Source organism: Dama dama, chromosome 33 (assembly GCF_033118175.1).
Source record: "Dama dama isolate Ldn47 chromosome 33, ASM3311817v1, whole genome shotgun sequence".
Classification (NCBI taxonomy): Eukaryota; Metazoa; Chordata; class Mammalia; order Artiodactyla; family Cervidae; genus Dama; species Dama dama.
Window position 1 is genome coordinate 47618308 of NC_083713.1, and position 24477 is coordinate 47642784.

Sequence of the window (24477 nt, forward strand, 5' to 3'; positions counted from 1 at the left end):
GCAACCACTGACTTTAGACACTATGTATGTATGCATATGGGCTTCCCAGGTGGCTCAGTGGTAAAGAATCCACCTGCCAATACTGGAGATGCAGGTTAGATCCCTGGGTCCAGAAGATCCACTGAAGTAGGAATGGAAACCCATTTCAGTATTCTTACCTGGAAAATTCCATGGTCAGAGGAGCCTGGTGGGCTACAGTCCATGGGATCACAGAGTTGGACATGACTGAGCAAGCACACACGTATACTTACATGTATTTTTTTTTTGCATTTATGTATTTGTGCAAATTTACATATCTAATGTATTGTGATGTTGGTATTTGAACTCAAACCTGTTTAATTCTCAAGCAGCTTCAGGTCTGCACTATCCTGCCTCTTAGTAGAGCTTATGTTCTGCTTTTGAAAAATACTGGTATGTGTTTTTTAGTTATGAGAGATTGAGAGAGAAATGCCTGAAGTTAGTTGAACAGTTTTTGAAACTCTTTCCTTTAACGCAGGTAGACCTCAAACTCCCTTGCCATCAGCAGGGATCACAGGCTGAGGAAACAGGTTGGCCTCTTCCAAGTTTTACTTCATCATCTCCCGGTGACCGCAAAAAGTCAGAAGAACATGATAGGCATGCTGGTACAGAGGCTACACTGAAGTTGCATGAACAGTAATAATGTTTGCTATATAAAGAGTAAAAAGTTAGAGACTTCTGATTTTAATTAGGCCTTATATTTCCTCTTATGTGCTATAAAATGAATAAAAGAATATTTCTCCTCTCATATCAAAGTAATCTTATTTACTTTCATTTTAAATCAAAATACTAAAAACCTTTAAGAAAAGGTTAGAAAGTTAACTTTCTCTAGCTCATTCTCTAAGTTAATTTTCTGTAATTGTAGACTGCCTATAGCATATACTAAATAAATACTAAAATCTCTAAGTAAATGACCAATAAATGTCATTTGCACATTAAACTCAAAATTGGGGCAAAGTAATTAAGATAGAGTGATAAGAGAGGCAGGGTCATGAAAATTTGATATTTATGAAAGACAGACCAAGAAGAGATGGGTCAGAGCACCCATCTCAACAAATGTAATTTTAGAAAGATGCCATAATTAAATTTAGGAACGAGTCTAGAATCTAAAGTGATGCCTATATTAAAAAGTAAATAAACAAACCAAAAAAACCCAAACAGAAAGACTATACCAGAGGCTAAAGTTAGATGATATCATTGTTTGTTTGCTTTGTTTTTTAACAAAAGGACTTTGCTTTTCTGGTAAAGAGATTATTTAGTTTGGACGCTAGGCTGAGGATGTTTCTTTTCTGAGGAGTCAGGTTTCTCTTTCCAGATGGTTTCTCCTCCCTCAACTCAAAAAAAAATTGCTTTTATGGTTATTGATTTTGATTAATGGATACTGTTATGGGAAACCATTTTCTCTCCCTTAAGGAACACAGACCCCTGTGATAAGGACAAAGTTTAGGTTTAAAACGTTTGTCCATCATTAACCAATTGGACTGAGGAGGACTATGCCTAGTTCTTTGCATGGTTTGAGAGGATCTAGCCTCAGTAGTAGGATTTTCATGGTTAAAGTCTTTTCATTATGTGGCTAGAATACAATGGCTAATGAAGGAAAAGCTCTTGATTGGGGGCCTAATTTCGATTCAGCCATATAATTAATGTTCCTGGGGTCAAGCTCTCGCCTAGTGGATGCCCCATGGGCTTCCAATGGCTGAATTGAGGGAACTGAACAGGGGGAGTCATCTTTGCAAGCCCAGCTGGGCTTCCCCAGTTACCCCTGCCTGGCTGAGCCAACTCCATTGCATCCCTAAGCCCTGCTGGTTATCTGTTATCAAGCGGAGCCAGAGGAAATTGATGGAGACAGTGCCAATATCAGTGCCCCTGAGGCTTTTCCCCTTTGCCAACCTTAGCTATAGAGAAACTGGTCTCATTCTCTGTTAAAGCTATTGATTTTTTTCCCTCCCTCAGGCCAGTCCCACATTATGCTCCTTCCAGGGTCTGAGAGCTGTGTCTTTCAGCAATGTTTCTTTTAGAACATTCATTTACAGAATCAAAGAAGAACTCCCCTGGGTATCCTGTTATCTTGCCAGTTTTGACCTGAAATACAGCTGGAAAATGCAGGCAGCTCTGTAAATAACAAACCTGACCTTCGTCACTTAGAGCTTCCTGGAATGCTGCTTTTTCAAAATGACTCTAAGAAAATCAAGAGATAGTGTTCACTTCCTGCCCACTTCTTCTCTGAGTACCTGTATTTAAATCCCCTCTGGCTATGTGTAAATGATATTTATGGTTTCTGTTTTCCCCATGGTAGATATACTTTTTAACTGGTGGTTCCTGTCTTGAATAAATTATTCATTCCTTTGTTTAATCTGTATTTGTTTATTCAAGCAATTCATTCATTCATTCAATACTTACCTTATTATTTACTTATCTACTTCATGCTTCATGTGCCAGATGATGAAGTTTCTGTATGGAACCACACAGAGATGGTCCCTTTTCTTATGGACAGAGTAGTGAAGCAGATAGTAAATAAAGAAATGTGCTGTGTGGTGTTAGGACAAAAGCACACAATATTTTAAAACAGTACAGCCATTTAGATAAGGGAATCCGCAGAAGTGACATCCAAGGTGACACTGCTGGGAGCTGGGACATTGCTCTCCACATGTCATGTCTGTGAAGACTAATAGGAGGGAATAAAGGGAACTGGACTGCAGGCAAGAGATGAGTTAGGAAGCTGATGCTCAAATCCGCAGAGAAAAGATAACTTGCCTAATGATACAGCTAGGACTTTGGAAGGAACTTATGATATTCTTGTCTCATTTCATAAGCATAGAGAAATAGCAAATAAATTTTTATTTGAAAGAATTATTTTATTTCAAAGCAGTTGAAATTTCTGCTTAATTTTTAAAATAAGAGTAGGCAATAGAGTAAAATATACTATAGATGAAAAAGAGATTATATTCCAATCACCCACCAACTCTTCCATTACCAGTCCCCTGTTAGCAGTGAGAGTTATCCTGCCCAACTTCATCTGTCCTTGTGTGAATGTATGTGTACATTAGTCAGTTCAGTTCAGTCGCTCAGACATGTCCGACTCTTTGTGACCCCATGAACCACAGCACGCCAGGCCTCCCTGTCCATCACCAACTCCCGGAGTCCACCCAAACCCATGTCCATTGAGTCGATGATGCCATCGAGCCATCTCATCCTCTGTCATCCCTTTCTCCCCCTGCCCTCAATCTTTCCCAGCATCACGGTCTTTCCAACTGAGTCAGCTTTTTGCATCAGGTGGCCAAAGTATTGGAGTTTCAGCTTCAACATCAGTCCTTCCAATGAATAGCCAGGACTGATTTCCTTTAAGATGGACTGATTGGATCTCCTTGCAGTCCACATATGTGTACATATGTGAATGTAAATGTGTTATTATGTAACATGTCTTACATAAAAAGAATTAATACTATATACATTATCAAAAAATTATTTTTTACTTAATATAGATGTCTTTCCATATTAGCACATATAGATAAACCTTATTTTTAATGCTTGAATAATGTTGTATAAGATATAAATGAAAGTACAATAATATGTTAATCATAATATTTCTGTTGCTTTTTATAGCTTTGATTTTTGTTGTTTTTGTTGATTAGTTGCTAAGTCATGTCCAACACTTTGTAACTCCATGAACTGCAACATGCCAGGCTTCCCTGTTCTTCGCTATCTCCTGGAGTTTGCCAAACTCAAGTTCATTGAGTCAGTGATGCCATCCAACCATCTCATCCTCTGCTGCCCTCTTCTCTTCCTGCTCTCAATCTTTGCCAGCATCAGGGTCTTTTCCAATGAGTCAGCTCTTTGCATCAGGTGGTCAAAGTATTGGAGCTTCTTTAGCTTCAGATCAGTCCTTCCAATAAATATTCAGGGCTGATTTCCTTTAGGATTCACTGGTTTGATCTCCTTACTATCTAAGAGACTTTCAACAGTCTCCTCCAGCACCACAATTCAAAAGGATCAATTCTTCAGTGCTCAGCCTTCTTTTTGGTCCAATTTTCATATCTGTACATAACTACTGGAAAAACCATGACTTTGACTGTACGGACCTTTGTTGGCAAAATGATGTCTCTGCTTTTTAATACACTGTCTAGGTTTGTCATAGCTTTTTTTCCAAGGAGCAAGCATCTTTTAATTTCATTGCTGAAGTCACCATCTGCAGTGATTCTGGAGCCCAAGAAAAGAAAATCTGTCATTGTTAACACTTTTCTCCCTTCATTTGCTATTAAGTGGTGGGACTGGATGCCACAATCTTAGTTTTTTGAATGTTGAGTTTTTTGAATGTTGAGTTTTATTACCTTTTCACTCCTTCTTTCACCCTCATCAAGAGGTTTTTTACTTCCTCTTTGCTTTCTGCCTTTAGGGTGTCGTCATCTGCATGTCCTGGCAATCTCGATTTTAGCTTGTGATTCATTCAACCTGGCATTTTTCAGAATGATGTACTCTGCATAGAAGTTAAATAAGCAGGGTGACAATATACAGCCTTGACATGCTCCTTTTCTAATTTTGAACCAGTTCATTGTTTCATGTCTGATTCTAACTGTTGCTTCTTGACCTGCCTACAGGTTTCTCAAGAGATAGGTAAGGTGGTCTGCTATTCCCATCTCTTTAAGAATTTTCCACAATTTGTTGTGATCCACACAGTCAAAGGCTTTAGCATAGTTGATGAAGCAGAAGTAGATGTTTTTCTGGGATTCCCTTGCTTTCTCTATGATCCAACAAATTTTGGCAATTTGATCTCTAGTTCCTCTGCCTTTTCTAAATCTGGTTTGTACATCTGAAATTTCTCAGTTCACATACTGCTGAAGCCTAGCTTGAAGGATTTTGAGCATTGGCTTGCTTGCATATGAAATGAGCACAATATTGTATCGCAATTTGAACGTTCTTTGGCATTGCTCTTCTTTGGGGTTAGAATGAAAACTGACCTTTTCTAGTCCTGTGGCCACTGCTGAGTTTTCCAAATTTGCTGACATATTGAGTGCAGCCCTTTAATAGCATCATCTTTTACGATTTGAAGTAGCTCAGCTGGAATTCCATCATCTCCACTAGCTTTGTTGATAGTAATATTACCTAAGACCCACTTGACTCCACACTCCAGGATGTCTGGCTCTAGGTGAGAGACAATAGCATCATGATTATCTGAGTCTTTAAGACCTTTTTTGTATAGTTCTTCTGTGTATTCTTGGCACCTCTTCTTAATCTTTTCTGTTAGGTCCATAACATTTTTGTCCTTTATTGTGCCCATCTGGCATGAAATATTCCCTTCATACCTCCAATTTTCTCGAAAAGATCTCTAGAGATGACCTGGGGGGCTCATCCTCAGATGTCATGCACTTCTGCGTTTTCATAGTGTCCATGGGTTCTCTAGGCAAGAATACTGGAGTGGCTTGCCATTCCTTCCTCCAGTGGACCACACTCTCATACCTCTCCAGTAGGACCTGTCCGTTTTAGGTGGCCCTGCATGGCATGGCTCATAGCTTCACTGGGATATACAAACCCCTTTGCCATGACAAGGCTGTGATCCATGAAGGGGTTTGATTTTTACACTTAGTTTTTTAATTCATTCAAAAATTACCTTGGTATATTGTTTGGAGTGAGATCACAATTTATTTTTACCCCCAAAGTGTTGTTTGTTGAATAATTCCTCCTTTCCTTACCATCATCATGTACCAAATTCTCTCATAGACATGTCTTTTTGGAATCTATTTTCTATTCCAGTGATTTATTTATCTATGGGTTTCACAGATGGTGCAGTGGGAAAGAACTGCTTGCCAGTGTAGGAAATGCAAGAGGTATGGGTTTGATCCCTGGGTCTGGAAGATCCCCTGGAGGAGGAAATGGCATCCCACTCCAGTATGCTTGCCTAGAGAACCCCATGGACAGAGGAGCCTGACAGGCTACAGTCCTTGGGGTCACAAAGAGTCAGACACAACTGAGAACAGCAGCATTTCTCTATTATTATGGCTGCACCACACTGTTTTTATTAAAGTTGCATGGTATTTTGACATCTTATAAGTAAGAGCCCAAGAGTGATGGTTAGGCTTGTAGTCACTGGAATCAGACCAAATATGACTCTAAACTCTGGAGAATAATAATCTATTTACTCTCAATGTTGTTTATGATCAGTGCCTTCTGACATCAGTAGGATACCATTTTCTGTATACTGTACTTCAGATTGCGATTAAAAATTGATTTGGGGTTGACTTTCAGTGAGAGTTGTGTATTAACCAATTTAGTTTAAAAAAATGGAATTCTTTAAAACACCACTTTAAAAATGATCTCCTTTCTTATAAATAATTAACTTGGACACAGTGGTGGCTTTAATAAAGTTATGAATAAAAATACCTTTGGGAATTTGGTAACTGTCTCCTTCCACTGTGAACCATGCTCAAGGCCTGGGGTATAAAATGCAAATGTTGAGGTGTGTTTTCTGGCTGGCAGCTTAGACTGTGGGCAACTCTTGAAGAAAGGAGGAGAGAACTGGGAATAAAACGTGTATTTTTGAATCCTCTATGAACAGCAATACCTGCGGTAACTGAAGATGAAGTCCAGAATGTAGAGTCCTTAGGAGAAATTGCAGCTGGCCCTGTGGATCCTTTGAATCAGTCAGTTGGAAAAATGCCATGAGCAAAACCTCTTGAATAAGCTAAAAGAAAATATTTACAAATATTAATATTATGTTGCTGGAATTATGTTCGCAGGCAAAATATGGTAAAACTTAAAGTCACAGACTCAGATTCTGCACGGGGAGTCTGATCGATGGGCTGCATAGGGAGATGAAATACACGAAGGCTTGATTTGAACTCATAAGGAAGTTGGCAACCATTAACTGAAAAGCCAGATCTAGTTTGTGTTTGAGGGCAATTTGAATTGTGAAGTCCAAGAGTAAAACACTGGAATCACAAAATGTTCCTACTAGTTCAGCAATATACTGTTCAACAAGCAAAATGGCCATTTATCCTAAAAACAATAGGCACTCATTATGATATACTACCCAATTTATCAGACACTGAATCTCTTTTAATGATACCTAGGGCCAACTTAATGAATGCAGCTAGAAAAAAAAAAAAAAAAAATTCTTATTGAGGCATCCACAGACATCAATTCCCCCTCATGGTTCCTTCTCCTTCTCCTTCCCTCATGCTCTCTCCCTATCTCTCTCTCTCTCTCTCTCTCCCCCAAACACACACACAAACAGACACACACACGCCCAGTGCACTGAGGGAGAGCTGTCAATCTTGCCAGGGTTAACCAGAGGCATAAGTAAGCATGGCCCTGGTTACTCTCTTTTTCTCCTTTCCTTTAGTCACACGGCCAATCCTATTAAAATCTTCCTCTCCCAAGCTTTCCTTTGCTGTTTTCCCCCCATCATTCCTGCTGTCACCATCCTTGTCTAAGCCTTGATGATAGCACGAGTAGACTAATTTTTTCTTCTATCAGCCTTCCTTTGACCAATCCATCAGCTTCTCCAAGAACATATTTATCTTCTTGCATTGCAATCATCACCCCATCTCAAAATCTTGAATGGCCCCTATTTTCTGTGGAACAAAGACTGAACTCTTTATTATGGCCTTTCACAACCTGTTTCTAAACTATCAGTCTCATTACTGTACATAAAGTACAACACAGGGAAGCAAACTCCCTATTCATGGCTCCCCACAGTCTCCCCGCCCACTCTTCTCTTCCTGTTTCCACTGTTTTTTTCATTTTCTTAAAAAAAAAAAAAACTAAATCCTTTCCTTCAAGGTCCAATTTACAGTCTTTCTCTTTTCATGACCTTCCTTAACTTCTCCATGTCAACAGCCACTACTTCCTCTGAACTGTTTTAACAAACCTAAGTCAAGTTGCTGGGTAATATTAATTTTGGAGATTTTTGGAATATTGGGAAGTAGAAGGTGGGCAAAGAATATGTCCTTTAATATTGCAAGTGGTTTTCTATCTCTAGAGGTAGAGATTCTGATTAGCTTTTGTGGAAGATTGTTTTGGGGAATAGTAATCATTAATTTTAATCAAATATTTGGACATATGGTAGGATAGAATCTTGCTCTTTTGAAGCTAGGTGTGGGTACATGATTGACTTTGGCCAATGAATAGTGAAGTTAAGTGATGTGTGATACTTCTGGTTGAGACACATTGAGTCAATGTGTGATTTTCTGAATTTTTTCCCTCTGTCTTATAGGATGATATAGAGAAGAGCCCAGGAAATCACCAAATCACCTCTCCTGGGTGAATCAGAGTCCATCAAAGACTCATGATGACCTCGAGCTCACCCATGATTAGTAGATAGCAAGAATAAGAAATTAATCTCGATTTTTAAGTCATTAAGATTTAGGGGTTGTTCCTGTGTATCCTGTATATGCTGCATATTCATAGCCTATCCTGAACAACACATTAAGAAAATCTTCAAAAAGCACCTCTAACTTCACAAATAAAGGAGGTGCCCTTCCAGTTTAGGGGTTACTCTCTGAAAGCATAATTTGCTTAAATGCAATTTTAAATTACCAAGAGGTGAACTGAGAGTTTATATCACAAAATCAAGAGTGAAGCATCCTAGTGCCAGCTCTTAAGGGTCATTTCAAGACTCCAGAAATGCAGGGCAATGCTTGGAAGATCTACTAAGCCGATGAGCATGCATATTCTTGGGAAGAGTGGGGCATCTCTCATTTCCACAGCAAATGGAGCTGCTTTAGTTCACAGAGGGGGGACTTTTGGAGCATCCACAAGATTGGTTGTTCCCTGAGGAGAATCAGCAACAGGATAACAAACAAGTTCTTTGGAAGACCATTGACACTGGCAGAAGGAACTGTAGTCACAAAGAAAGATCATAGCAGTTAATTATTCACTGAGGGCGAATGACTCCAGCAGACAGACTTTTTTTTTTTCCATTTATTTTTATTAGTTGGAGACTAATTACTTTACAATATTGTAGTGGGTTTTGCCATACATTGACATGAATCAGCCATGGATTTACATGTGTTCCCCATCCCGATACCACCTCCTGCCTCCCTCCCCATCCCATCCCTCTGGGTCTTCCCAGTGCACCAGCCCCAAGCACTTGTCTCATGCATCCAACCTGGGCTGGTGATCTGTTTCACCCTTGATAGTATACTTGTCTCAATGCTGTTCTCTCTGAACATCCCACCCTCGCCTTCTCCCACAGAGTCTAAAAGTCTGTTCTGTATATCTGTGTCTCTTTTTCTGTTTTGCATATAGGGTTATTGTTACCATCTTCCTAAATTCCATATATATGCGTTAGTATACTGTATTGGTCTTTATCTTTCTGGTTTACTTCACTCTGTATAATGGGCTCCAGTTTCATCCATCTCATTAGAACTGATTCAAATGAATTCTTCTTAACGGCTGAGTAATATTCCATAGTGTATATGTACCATAGCTTCCTTATCCATTCGTCTGCTGATGGGCATCTAGGTTGCTTCCATGTCCTGGCTATTATAAACAGTGCTGTGATGAACATTGGGGTACACGTGTCTCTTTCAGATCTGGTTTCCTCAGTGTGTATGCCCAGGAGTGGGATTGCTGGGTCATAAGGCAGTCCTATTTCCAGTATTTTAAGGAATCTCCACACTGTTCTCCATAGTGGCTGTACTAGTTTGCATTCCCACCAACAGTGTAAGAGGGTTCCCTTTTCTCCACATCCTCTCCAGCATTTATTGCTTGTAGACTTTTGGATAGCAGCCATTCTGACTGGCGTGTAATGGTATCTCAATGAGGTTTTGATTTGCATTTCTCTGATAATGAGTGATGTTGAGCATCTTTTCATGTGTTTATTAGCCATCTGTATGTCTTCTTTGGAGAAATGTCTGTTTAAATCTTTGGCCCATTTTTAATTGGATCATATATTTTTCTGGAATTGAGCTTCAGGAGTTGCTTGTATATTTTTGAGATTAATCCTTTGCAGCAGACAGACTTTTGTGAGCACAAATGAAGTAACCTTGTGGAGTCCCAGAAATAATTAGAGGATATTATGGAACTAGGAGTTTGAGTCAATGTCATCTGGACCATAAAATAAAGTTGACTTCATTTACTACTGGATAAGCTGAGTTATGTTAATGCAATTATTATTTGAAAAGTTTGTCTATCATTATTAGTTGGTTTATAATGGTGAATTTGCATTTCATATTAAAATCTCATCTTCACAAATGCATTGCTTCTTGAAAGCAAGGAAATTTTTTAAATTCAGTGAGCACATAATAGGCGATTGTTAATACTGATATGGAGTTGTGGAAGAAGTTTATTTTGAGCAAAAAGAATCATTTTATTTTCACTGTGGGTAGAATTGAATGTACTCTAGCAAATTGAGAATCTGAATTTCAATAGTAGAGAAGAACTTAGAGATAATTTTGTCCAGTGTCTTCAAAATGGGCTTGGAGGAGCCCTTCCTGTAATTTCAACAGGACATCAGATGTCTTAGATTTTTTCATACAAGCTACTCTACTTTTATATGTTCTGTTAGTGATTTCTATAGGCAAAATTCATTTGAAAAAATGAGTCTGCTGTTAATGTAAGATTGACCTAGGCCTTTGACTAGATTGATATAGTTCAACTACCTTATTTTATACAAGCTTTGCTGCTGCTGCTGCTGCTGCTGCTAAGAGCTTCAGTCGTGTCCTACCCTGTGCGACCCCATAAATGGCAGACCACCAGGCTCCCCCGTCCCTGGGATTCTTCAGGCAAGAACACTGGAGTGGGTTGCCATTTCCTTCTCCAAGGCATGAAAGTAAGAAGTGAAAGTGAAGTCCCTCAGTTGTGTCCGACTCAGCGACCCCATGGACTGCAGCCTACCAGGCTCCTCCGTCCGTGGGATTTTCCAGGTAAGAGTAGTGGAGCGGGGTGCCATTGCCTTCTCCATTATACAAGTTCAACACAACACATGTTAAATGGTTTGTCCAAGGACATATATCTGGTAAAAGCAAAGAAATCAGGTCTCCTGGTAGCCAACCTAGTGTGGTCAACCACAGTTATTCTTATTGATTTGTATTCTTTATTTTTTAAATGCATTGCTTAATTATTCTGCAGTTCCAAGTGTTCATTGACAGAGGAATGGATAAAGCAGTGGCACATATATACAATGGAATACTATTCAATCATAAAAAATAATGAAATAATGCCATTTCCAGCAACATGGATGAACCTAGAGATTATCACACTGAGTGAAGTAAGTCAGACAGAGAAAGACACATATGATATGATATCACTCATATGTGGAACCATTTTGTATACTTCTGCTTTAACCAGGCACTTAGAAAACCTCAGAGATGAATGAAGTACAGTAATGAGGAAAAAAGGATCTTGGTATAGTTGGAAAAGTCCCTAGTCTTAGAATCCTACCTTAGATCTGGCAGTAATCTGATTTGTCCTTCATGTGATGTGTCTGTCCCCTTCACAGGACCACTACTGATGGGAAATTCTGCATAAGTGGGGTGACTGAGAAAACCAACCTCTCATCTTTGAACAATAGAGACTGTTCTCTAGTTTAGTCTTTCATTGAATTTGAGTTTTTTTTTATTGAAATATAGTTGATTTACAATTTTGTGTTAATTTCAGTTATACATTAAAGTGGTTCAGTTATATTTTTTCAGATTATTTTCCATTATAGGTTATTACAAGATATTGAATATTGTTTCCTGTGCCCTACAGTAAATCATTGGTGCTTCATTGAACTTAATATCCGTAAAACAGTCTAACCATTCTCTTTAAAAGGCATTATGCCAGTGGACATACTTGTGTTTAGCTTGACTTTGAGGGAATTAAAAAAAATTAATTAGTTACTATATTTCACAATTCAAGTGTGATGCTAAGTAGAAGCTTCCCCTTTTATATAGGAAATGAGCCCTTCAGTTTTCCACAATCCCCACCGCTCTGTATTGCTGGGCCTGATAACCTCTCTGAACACAGGCATTCAAGATGGGCTCCATGGACCATGCTGTAAATATACCACGTTGCCATGTTTGCCATTGAGACCCCGTGGATTTATTATGCAAATGTTCAGACTTTTCCTAAATGAGTGTATTAACGACCTGAAGAATGGTACTTGCCTCTTTCAAATTCCAGTTTTGTGGTTCATTAGGAATGAAAGGGAGAAAAATGGGTCAGTGAAACAAAATAGGAGAGAGAAGCATGTGAACGGTGAGGTGGAGCAGCAGTGTGAATAAAAGGAATCCATGGAAATGTACGCACACAGGAAGCAACTCAAAATGGGAATGATTTTCATAGTGGGGAGACAGTCATTTACACCATCTGGGAGACAGAGTCAGACACAGCAATCTCACTTGTGAAGCAGAGGACAGTCGTTGTGTGGGCTCAAAGTGGACTGTCCAGCTTTGGAGCCAGGTCCAGATATGGAGATCTGCTCGGCTGGTGGCAGCAACTCCAAATGCAGATGGACGCTGCCTCTGTCAAGCCAGCTCTCACCTTATGGCAGCTCTCTGGGATACAGTCTGGAAACACCATATGGGATATAGCCTTCCCCACATAATCCCACAAAAACTGTCTTACAGTCACACGTTATGAATATTTCATTTTTCTTCACAAATCCACTTCCAAGGTGTGGAATATTCCTTTTCTTTTTTCTTTGCTTTCCTGGTCCTTGGTTTAAATGATTTTCACTTGACTAAATTGAATGCTTCCTTATCCAATTTAGGATGTTAGCAGAGGGTTGAAAATTATTTACCATCATCGAAATTAATAGGAATCTGCTGAACTTTCTTACTATGCACAGAACAACTGAGTAGACCCTTTTACAAGAAGCAATTGGTTTGACTTTTCTTTCTCTCTTTTCTTTTTTTTTGCCAGAATTGGATAGATTTTTAAAAGCAGAGTTGGCTAAATTAATTTGGTGCTCTGGTTTCCTGGAAATGTGGCCTCTCTCTGACCCAGCTTAAAGGGATAATCTTCAAAGCTTTTTTCTTATTCTATGGTTTAATTTTAAAATATTAACTATCAGTCATTTTAGTTCATATATTGTTTTGAAATCCAGCTTTGTGGCTATTGCTTTGTCTCTTGATATTAGAAGAATCATTTCGTCCTCCTAGAGTTACTGATAGCAGCTGGCTGACAGGACAGAGCGTGCTACAGACTGTGCCGAAGAGGGAGGGGAAAATACCATATCTAATTAAAGCAGCGGGGAACGTTTTTAGCAAGGCAAATTGTAATCCTTTATCTGGAAACGGGCCAGGGCATTAGGGTTAACAACCCTGCTTGTGAAAAATAGTCATAAAAAATATATACCCACCCTAGTTTTATAGATCACAAGTGTCTGGGATGTCCAGGTTGACACTTCATTTAAAAAGCCTTCTTATTAGTCAGTATCCCTAACACCTGCCGAACAACACGGCAGAAATTTAGCAGCTACAGAAAGAAGGTGTCAGCTTCAAAAGTGCTCATGGATCTTATCTGTCCTGGATTTTAGCAAAAATTCCAACTATCATCTCAGGCAGGAACAGGGGATCAATTGTGCTTTTAAAGGAGCAAGGCGTAAAACAGTTAAAAACTAAGTTTCTTTTAAATGGATCCTTCCTTTCTGGGTCAGAGTCCCAGGAATCAACCCCAACTGCACCACTTTCTAGCTATGTGATACCCAGTGAGACGGTTGGCTCACCTCACCCTCAGTTTCTTTCTTTGGAAAATGAGGGTAACAATATTCACTGGCTTCCTTCTCCGAATCATAGTGAGGATCAGATCAAATACCATCAACGCTGTGAAAGCACGTGATAAATAGAGCAGCTTGCAAACTTTGCTGCTGTTGTTTTGGTGTTAGAGCCTGCAGGTCCCAGCTATGGAGCAACATCGTAAAGCCTTAGTTGGAAGGCTTATCTCTGAATTGGCAGGCACATTTCTTAAGAGTAGATTTAATCTATCAACCAAACCTTCCGGTTTAATTCAGTGCCTGGACCCAGAGTCAGCGTCTACGTGTTGTTTTTTTTTTTTAGTTATACTTTGAATTGTGTCTGAATCAAATAAGAGACCCTATGGGGCAAATGGGGACTCAACAGGTTGAGGCAGCTGTTAACAGACAAGCCACATAGACTCACACGGGAAACTTTACGGAGAGGATGTCAAAATTCATATATTTAGGAATAGAGTTTCGAAGTGTAACTAAGCGTTGAGTAAGAAAGTTCAAAATGCAGCCTCTAAAATGTGGGCAAAATAATAAAAACAAAACAGGGACTAGGATTTTCATGTTTAGAAATGCCTAATATGCTGCCATTTCAAGATGTGTCATAGTTAGCATGGGTTCCATCCCAGAACTACTTTCTTGTTTCTAAGGAGGCAAATTTTAGCTACAGGATACTTTTTGGAATAAAAAATAGAAAAAAATCCTGAGATAAATAGCAAAAGCACTGACTATATCTATCCTCATACCTACTTCTGACTATATTATTGTTTTAACAAGAATACCTACCAAATGTAAAAAACATATTTAGTTGTGTTCCTAATCTTTACATTTTAGAACTTTTCAGATATTGATTTTGAGTTTCAGACCAAAAAAAAAAACTTCTTCACTTTCATTCAGATTTCTTTTGCAATTGCAAAGATTTTGATCCAAATGCCTATTTGTTATTTAGAAACAATCATTTACACAAGAGTTAGGATGGAAGGGATGTTTGGTCTGCTTATTTGTTGCTGTTGTTAAATTAATATGTTGTGTTCAGAGAGAAATAAAGGAAAAAAAATTCAGAAATAACATGTTGGACAGTTAAATTCAAATAGTTCATCAAGAAAAGTGTTTTTCTTTAGTGATTAGATGGTGACCTGCAGCCCCCATGAGTTATTTTCATTCAACAAAAGTCACAGCACAGATGTGAGAGGAGGTAAAGGCCTGGGCTGAGCCTGCCAAATACTGTACAAGTTTGCACGTTTTTCCCTTTGTGCCCATTCTCTGCTCTGCAACTAAAGTCGACCTTGCTGTCTTGATTCTGAATCATCCTTTGCAAGCACACCTGGAAGCTCAGGTCTTCTTTAGGGCAATGTCATTGTTTTACTGTCTCCAGCAAACTCTGGGCCAGAAGGCTCATCTGCTTTCAGTGTCATTCATGTGCAAAGTAGAAGCTGAACTGAACACATTATCTCAGAGCTGAAATTGGTCTCTCCAACAGTACCAGCCTCTTGAAGGGGTGGCACGCACTTGAAGGTTGGTTATTAGTTCCAAAAGCTGCAGAAGCATCTGCTCTCGACTAGCTAGAAATCATGTTTAATAACAAGAAAATCTACTCCAGCCAAATCTCTGTTGGGAGGGCTCGCACATGAACAAAAAGCCCCCACTTCCCCTGATTTCCATAACAGATGTAGTATCTGATGCATGACAGCTCAGCGCAGCCCTGCGCCATTATTCCCTTACATATCCATCTGCAAGAAACTGCACTTTCATTTTATTAATTGCTCTGGTGGACTGCACGTTATTTTTTGTTGCCCAGAGAGTATTCTGTTTGTGCTTCATGCTACACTGGTCACAATAATAGTTACTTTTCTTAATGTTAAAGGTTATTAGCCTTCTTCTTTCACTTTGCTATGCATCTTCCATACCCAATAAACTATTAATGTCTCCCTGGGGGGTTGACAGTTTCACTTAAGTTGTTTTGGTCTGGGGTTCCCATCCCTGGTGCTGCCTCTTTGTCTTTTTATCCAGTATTCCTGGGACAAGCCAAATATGGGGGGAAGTCATTAGCAGGATCCTAAAGACTGAATGCAGTTCCTAGAGCTTTGAAAAAAATTGCATAACAGAGCATTCATTTTGACATTTTTGAGTCAACAGTCACTTTAAAATCACACACACACAACCACAGATAAAAATATTTGCTGCTTTAGAAAGACAAATGCTGTTAATTTGTAATTAGACCAAGGTCAGTTTTCTCCTACTGGTGAAGTTTTAGGTGAATGGTGAAGTTTGCTTCTTGATCCCACCAGCGAGCTGGCTATAACACAGCCAGCCACCATCCCCTGTCACTTTAATAGAAGCTGCATCACAGAAGCTACTGTACTGATAGCACTAAATGGGGTATGGGGGGTAGGGGATGGGGTGGGGGTTGATAAAGTGCTTAGAGTGGGAAAGAATAATGAAAAGATAGAATATAGTAAGCAGAAGAACCGTAAGTATAAAATAATAATAACAATAAATAATCTCCACATTTCCTTTATTCAGTAGAATGTTGATTTATTTATTTTTTAAAGTAAAATAGAATGTACATGTGAATCTTCATCTTTAAAAGACTCTGTTTAGAATTTAAAACATCATAAATTGAGAAAAAAAGACATTAAATTTACTACTGAGTCCAAAATCATTTGAGTGCAGCTATTGTTCAGGTATTATGAAAAAAAAAAGGGAAAAAAGATATAGCACATCAAGGGCAAAGTCACAACAACAAATATGTATGAATCTGCCCAGTCAAGCTCATTTAAATATAATTTGCATGTTTGTGTAACTAGTCATGTAGAATTTAGACTTGGAACAGCAGAATAAATGAGCTGTCCCTATTACCAAAATTTCCTGAGTAGAGTATCAAAACAACAGAGCAACACTGAAATCTTGCAAATGGTATAGCAAAAGTGAAAGATTACACACAGAGAAAGAAACTTATGCTTCTATTAACTATCCCTTCTATGACGTGTAATGATCTTGCCTACTGACTCTTAAAAAAAAAATGAAAGAAAGAAAAAATAAAACAAAAACAGCAGCAAAAGCTACAACATATCTACTTATAAGTGTCATGTCACTGGGAATCTTTCAAGATCTTTATTTCTTTCTGGACCTGGCACATGTCCACTTATAGACTCATCCACAATTTTTAAAATGTAATTATAATAATCCTTCTAATCATCTATGTTATAAGCTAATGCTTTGATCTAAGACTTCTTTTTTGCATGGGATTATATTTTGAAAAACTGTCACAAACAAGTCTGCACAACTGAATCAGTAACATATGAAAGTGTGCTGTGACTATATACTATTATTTAGCTTCTTCTCGGGTATCTTTTAGAAGATTGACCCCCCAAATACTAATACCAAGAAAGAACATGTTTAATATATTTTGCCAAATATTATTTAATGGGAAAAAATTATTTTTTTAAATATTTTATTTCTATTTTTATGTATTGCAATGGATAACAAGAGGAAGAAGGAAACAATTCATAGCTAATAAAAGAGAAGCCTATCAGTGTTCAGAGTTTGTCCCTGACCTCACCCCAGTCCATTTCTCAGCCTAGCTTCATATAGAGGAGCGAAATTTCTCCCTCAGTCCTGTCCCTGTGACTGAAGTCGCAGCTGGCAGTCATGAGAACTGATTAGAATAGACCCTTTTGAGATTTTGCATCTTGAAGTCTATGATGGTTGCATGGGCCTCTGTTATTTCCCTTCTGCTTCACATCCCAACTTTACCCACCCCACATAATTGGGCTAATCCTCAGTGAGAATTCAAGACCCGAAAGAGACTTTGGAGAAACTCCTTTCAATTCCTGCGTTTCACAGATGAGGTAAAGAAGTGTCAAATCACTGACTACGTAATTACTTAAGAGCCATATGAGTTTGGGATTCTCTTTCTGGATTAGAAAAAAGCTTATGATCATCTAATTGACAGAGTAATAAATATGCTACTACATATGTGTAAGCTTTTGAAAAACATTCAACACACTCATACCATCTGTGTGATAGTCTTATCACTCCACACTCTCCAAGAGGCTTGGTAAGCATCCTTATCTCAACTGGCCATGATAAGGGTAAAGGAAATGTTCTGGGTCAATTAGCAGAAATTCAGGCAAAATGGAAGGGTGAGAAAGAGGTGGGGAGAAGTCTGTTTAAACATCCACTGGAGGCACTTCTTGTCTCCCTACTACGTGCCAGGTATCACAGCTCAGAAGATGAAAGACACAGTCCCATTCTTCAGAGGTTGATGGTCTGGCGGGGGAGGGAGATGTGAAAGGCAGTGTTCACAACAGAGTCATATAGGATGCTTTGGGGGCAGAGCAAACAGTTATCTGAGAATCACACCCAGTTTGACAGAGAAAGACCATGTCTCACCAGGCTCTGAAAGGTGAGCTTGGGTTTGAGTTCATCAGTTAGGTGGGAGTAAGTGCATCCATCGTTAGAGCATTGCCTACGGAGGTGACTATCAGGATGAGGGGTTTCTTGGGATGTTTTTAGCAATCCCCTTTGACTCCTCCCTGCTCTACTCTTCAATATTGCTTTTCATTATAAACAATGGTGAGTTATCATGAAATGCTTAGTAATATGTACATAAGAAGTGTAGTTACACTCCTATGTATAAAATAGATAACTAATGAAAACCTATTGTATAGCACAGGGAAATCTGCTCAGCACTCTGTGGAGACCTAAATGGAAAAGAAATCTAAAAAAGAGGGGACATATGTGTATATATATAGCTGATTCACTTTGCTGTACAGCGGAAATGAACATAATGTTGTAAAGCAACAGTACTCCAATTAACTTTTAAAAAACTGAAAAAAAATATAGCTAGAACAAAGCAATACAACAGACTTAATAAGTTAGAAGATAATAGAAGAACTAAACCAGTACAATAATAGTTTTTAAATGGAATTATTTGTTCAAAAACCCATGCCAGCAGTTTTGGACCAGGTGTACCCTATCAGAAAGAGTGATCCATAATACCACTAACATGTCATTAAGCTTGGGTTATTTAAGTCACCATCCCTGATTCATCTTTTTAAATTTTCTCCCTCTCTTGAACACAGTGTGTAAATTGTGGCTAATGATGATCTATGTCTTGTTCCAAAAAGATAAATGAATGACACTTGAATGACAGATAGCTATGGACCCAGCAGCCATGCTTTGCTCCAGGAGGGAGAAGAGGTGAATGAAGAAAGACTCTGCAGCCTTCTGCAAAAGCTACAGAAAGAGAATGAGTTTGCAATGTAAATATAGATGCACAGGGAAGACTTTTCTGCCCCTCTTTTTTTTAAATTTTATTTTAAAATTTTTGTCTGTACTAAGTCTTCAGTGTTGTATGGGCTACTCTCTAGTTGCAGTTCGCTGGCTTCTCGTTTCGGAGGCATCTCTTGTTGCAGAGCATGGACTCTAGGGCATAGGGGCTTCAGTATTTGCAGCTTGTGGGCTCAGGAGTTGCGGACCCCAGAGCTCAGGTTCAGTAGTTGTGGCTCATGGGCTTAGTAGCGCCTTGGCATGTGGAATCTTCTCAGATCAGGGATCGAACCCATGTCTCCTGCGTTGGAAGGCAGATTCCTTACCACTTGAGCCACCCAGGAAGCCCTGCTGCTGCTGCTGCTGCTGCTAAGTCGCTTCAGTCGTGTCCGACTCTGTGTGACCTCACAGATGGCAGCCCACCAGGCTCCTCCGTCCCTGGGATTCTTCAGGCAAGAATATTGGAGTGGGTTTTCCATTTCCTTCTCCAATGCATGCATGGATGCTAAGCTGCTTCAGTCGTGTCCGACTCTGTGCGACCCTATAGATGGCGGCCCACCAGGCTCCTCTGTCCACAGGATTCTCTAGGCAAGAATTCTGGAGTGCGTTGCTGTTTCCTTCTCCAAGGACGCCCTGATCCTCTTTCTAAAGTAACACAAGCTCCTCCTGAATTCACACACACTTTACCCTTAGCACTGGGAAATCCTGGCTAGGTCATTTTCTGCCACCTTTCAAAGGTGGCGTTAAGACAAACTCACTTTCTCTGTTAGGTCCCCCCAAACTCACAAAGATCTTTGGAATGAGAATGAAAACTGAATCTCATTAAGTGAGTAGAAGGTGGTTCAAACAGAGTCAGAGGAAGGAAACTGGGGCAAGTGCTCCATAAATTAATATTATGAAAGGAGAAAATTTCCCTTTGCCCCTGTTGATCAGCATTCTTGATTTGCATAGAAAATCCAGTGGCGAAGCCTTTTAAATTTGAGCAGCACTGTTTCCTCTCTAGGTCATTTCTTACTAGAAAAGGAGGCGAGAAAAACCTGGGGGGCATTTTAGGGTGCCTAAAGGTAGTGTGTACTTGAAAAGGAAACCCAAAGGAGCTTAATTCTATTCATCACACCCTTTCATTGTCCTTGAAATGGAGGCACAGTGTTTCTACCAGTGCCCAGGCTGAGGGAGCTGGCAGAGGGACTCAGCGCTGCAAGGCAGTTGAGGCCTTTCAGTGGTGACAGCTTTTCTCCCAATGTGTCTGGGTAGGAGTTTGAGTTGACAGACAGCAAAGGGTGGGGAGGAGGGAGTTGAACAAACAAGTTGAACAGCAATCACCCTTCTCTCCATAAAGGCACGTTGGCTATAGGACAACGGGAGCAAAACTACTCTGAAAAAGAGCCCCGTCCTCCTGCCTTGGGTGTCTTTAGTGAATGCAACTCAAGCACAAGGCACCCGGCACTATCTCCCTGTGGGTCAGCTCTTTGAGGGCCTTAGGAAAGGAGAAGCTCCCTGCAAACAGGTCAGGGGGCAGGAAGACAGACTTCGTGGGAGCTTCTTAAAACACTATCAAGATGGGACTTCCTTGGTGGTCCAGTGGCTAAGAATCTGCCTTGTAATTCAGAGGATGTGGGTTCATTCCCTGGTTGGGGAACTAAGATTCCACATGCCCCTGAGAGCCCATGTGCTCCAACTACTGAGCCTGTGAGCCACAGCTACAGAGCCTATACACCTCATGATGCAATGAAGATCCCATATCACTGCCAAATAAATGAAGGATTAAACAACAACAAAAAAAATGACAAGGATGAAAACTTATTTTGCAAACCGTGAGACTATAAAAGCTATCTTTTCCCACCACCCACATGGTGCCTGGTCCCCAGACGGTGTGCCAACGAGCCACGTTGAAAGCAAATAAAAGGAGAATGGGTGCTGGTATTTGAGATATGATCCAATGTCTGGACCAACTGATCTCATATCTCAAGCTGTATGGTGCTCTGTTGCAGCTGATTTGGAATTCTCCATCCTCTTGAAAGAGCTGGGTGGCTGTTGGAATTTGGCAACTAAATGGGAAGAAAACTATTTCCATTTGAGCTTTTGCTGTCACATGCCTGGAGCCATCCAGTGACATGTGGAGAGTCAGACATGAGTGATGGCCACTGTGAAATCTCACAATAGAGTTTTACATGATCTTCCATAAACACGTCTCTGAGGCATGGGTGGGGTCATTAAGCAGAGCCTGTGAAAGTCAGGAAGTTAGTCTGACAAAGTCAACACATGTATTTCTTCTTTGCTTTGCCTTCTGTCAGCATATGTTTATATGTTATGACAGAGAAAGGACCACAGTGATTCTCCTGCCTTGAATGTTATTCTAGCAACAATCCCAAATAAAAACACGACTCTGGGTATGGCTAGTGAATGGGTCTCCAGAGAAATGTGAAGGCTCACTTTACAGGCAAATTAACAAACAAGTTGGTTTGTCTGAAAAAAAAAAAAAAAAAAAAACCAGGATGCTGTAAAACCTGAGTGGTTGAGTGTGATCCCCCAAATGGAAGGCCCACACGTGCTAGGGTCCCAAGCAACTTGATAACTATTCCAGACTGTTCCTTTGTGAAATCCCTCCATGGGAGGAATATATGATGTTTGAAATAAAGATGCCCCGGCTCCACAGAGAACGCAGAGAGGAGGCTTTGGGCCATGGGGTGTGGTTACTGATGGGCTTCGGCTGTGACCTCTGAACACAACTTCTATTCAATTGTGTGGTGCTAAGCAGACTCCCACAACCCAGAACACCAGAACCCACACATCCTCTTCTGCTCCTGCCAGGAAAACATTCTCTCACCCAAGTTCACTTGTAAATTTCCATCATCACAAACACTTCCCCACCTCAGCACCCCGACAGCCGGCTATAGTGGTGACACCTCGTAATTACAGTTATCCAGCATAAAGTATTGGAAAATCTGGTGATAAATTGCTTGAATTCTGTGAAATTACTGTCACCAGTATATCCACAGCTTCTGCGAGAGAGAGAACTTGCAGGTGTGGAGGCGCTTCAAGACTATTTTTTCTGTTTTTTTTTTTTTTTAAATGCAATTTCTGTAGTCCAGGTTGGGTTGCAGTTCTATGCTAGGAAATTTACAGTTTCACTCAAGCAGCACTGAAGACATGATAGGAGGGTTAACATTGTAATCAGCTAAATGTGGACAATCTTAGTGGTGGATTACTGTGAGAAATTATGAGTTGTAGGAAGTGCTACCCGTTCATTATTAACAGAACACGTCTCCTTAAAGATGCTTGATGTATGTAAAGACAATTAAGAATGGTATCAGTTTAGTTAATGATATGATAATTTGAAAGATAACAGTTTAAAACAAAAGAAACAAATATCTGTGGGCTGCTGCTGCTGCTGCTAAGTCGCTTCAGTCGTGTCCGACTCTGTGCGACCCCACAGACGGCAGCCCACCAGGCTCCGCCGTCCCTGGGATTCTCCAGGCAAGAACACTGGAGTGGATTTCCATTTCCTTCTCCAACGCATGAAAGTGAAAAGTGAAAGTGAAGTCGCTCAGTTGTGTCCGACTCTTCGTGACCCCATGGACTGCAGCCCACGAGGCTCCTCCGTCCATGGGATTTTCCAGGCGAGAGTACTGTGGGCAATACATTTTAAATCCAAGTTACATTAGGAAGAATCACACGTTGGGGAATTTTTTTATTTGTTGCTTCTGTCCTCCTGTAAATCTAATTAAGCATTTAGAGCTATGGATCTGTCAGGATGTCTACACGTGAACACCTTTGTCTGCACCTGTCCTGTCTGTGCTGTTTGCTTAGTCGCTCAGTCGTGTCCAACTCTTTTCGACCCCATGGACTATAGCCCACCAGGCTCCTCTGTCCATAGAATTTTTCAGGCAAGAATGCTGAAGTGGGTTTCCAATTTCTTTTCTAGGAGATAGTCCTCACCAGAGATTGAGCCCACATCACCTGTGTTTCCTGCATTGCAGGTAGATTTTTTACCTGCTGAGCCATTGGGGAAGTCACCTATCTTTTCTGCTATGGAAAGAATGTTTGTGTCCCCCTAAAATTTGTACGTTGAAATTCAGTGCTTAATGTGATGTTATTGGGAGGTGGGGAGGTGAATATGTCGTGAGGATGGGGCTCTCATGAATGGAATTCAAGTCCTTATAAAAGAGGCCAGAGGAAGCTCCCTTGCCCTTTCTGCTCTGTGAGGTCAAGAGGGAAAGACAGTTGTCTATAAGGAAATAGGCCCTCATCAGACATTTCCCAGCCTCCAGAACTGTGAGAAATACATGTGTGTTGTTTATAAGCCACTCAGTTTATGATATTTTCGTTATAGCAGCCAGACTAGACTAAGACACCGCCACAGCACTGTTTCTCCCACAACCACCATTCTTTGTCCTTTGGGGAGCCATCCTATCTAACATGGCTGAAGGTATTTTGTTGACTCAAGCTGATCCTGTTGGAACATTGAGTCCTTTTTTTTATTTGTTTATCTATTTATTTGTTTTTGCTTGTGCTGGGTCTTTATTGCTGCATGTGAGCTTTGTCTAGTTGCATCAAGTGGAGGTTACTCTCTAGTTTCGATCTGAGAGTTTTTCATTTCAGTAGCTCCTCTTGTTGCGGGATGTGGGCTCTAGGGCACAGTCTCAGTAGTTGTGGTACACGAGCTTAGTTGTCCCACGACATGTGGGATCTTCCCAGACCAGGGATCGAAACTGTGTCCCCTGCATTGTCAGGCAGATTGCCAACCACTAAACCACCAGAGAAGTCCCAAGCATCGAGTCTACCTGACCACAAGGCCCCTAGTCCTGTTGAGCCATCCAGGTCTTGCCTGGCTTCTTAAACTTCGAACCACAATACATTTGAGTCAGACTCCATTGATTGCTAACTCTGTGGGATTAAGCTCTAAAGCTCTAAAGTTCCTTGCCAGGTGGTGGGAAGGTGGACAGCTGTGAGAGGAAAAGAGCAGCTCACTGCACAGACAGGCTGAGATGCAAAACAGACTGTCCCCTCCTACCCCTGCCCTAGATGACAGGGGCCATGTCAAGCAAATAAAAGTACAGGATGGGCAAAAGCAACACATAACATGCAAGGGAATTCCCATGAGGTTATCAGCTGATTTCTCTGCAGAAATTCTGCAGGCCAGAAGGGAGTGGCATGATATAGTTGAAGTGTTGAAAGGGAAGAACCCACAGACAAGATTACCCAGCAAGTCTCTCCTTCAGATTCAATAGAGAAATCAAAATCCTTACAGACAAGCAAATGCTGAGAGAGTTCAGCACCACCACACCAGCTTTGCCACAAATGCTAAAGGAACCTAGTGGGGAAGGGTGTAGGGATGGGATAGACTGGGAGCTTAAGGTTGGCATGTATACACTGCTATATTTAAAATAGATAACCAACAAGTCCGGACAGTAAGTTAATTACCAAGAAAAAAGAAAAGAAAAAATACTTATTTATTATTTGAAATTCCAATAAATTTTTTTTACTATATAAAAATAAAAGTGCAGGATGCTCACTTA